This window comes from Asparagus officinalis, chromosome 8, assembly GCF_001876935.1.
Source record: "Asparagus officinalis chromosome 8, Aspof.V1, whole genome shotgun sequence".
Classification (NCBI taxonomy): Eukaryota; Viridiplantae; Streptophyta; class Magnoliopsida; order Asparagales; family Asparagaceae; genus Asparagus; species Asparagus officinalis.
The window spans coordinates 12,919,504-12,919,771 of NC_033801.1; positions in this window are offsets into that span (position 1 = coordinate 12,919,504).

The window sequence follows — 268 nt, forward strand, 5'->3', positions numbered from 1 at the left end:
TTGCATGTATCCTTCATCATATTATCAGGTTCAACATTAACGGTTACTAAAATGTTTCTCTAAGTTTCATATTCTATTGCTCCATATTACATTATCTATATCATTCATCGATCTATTTCTCCACTTTGTGTATATATGTTTATATGTATATATAGGAATGTGGGTGTGTAGGTACGATATGTACCACCTACTAACATGCTTTGGAGAAATTTCATGCACGCATGAAGAGTCAACTAATATCCGGGATTCCTACCATAACCCAACGGCT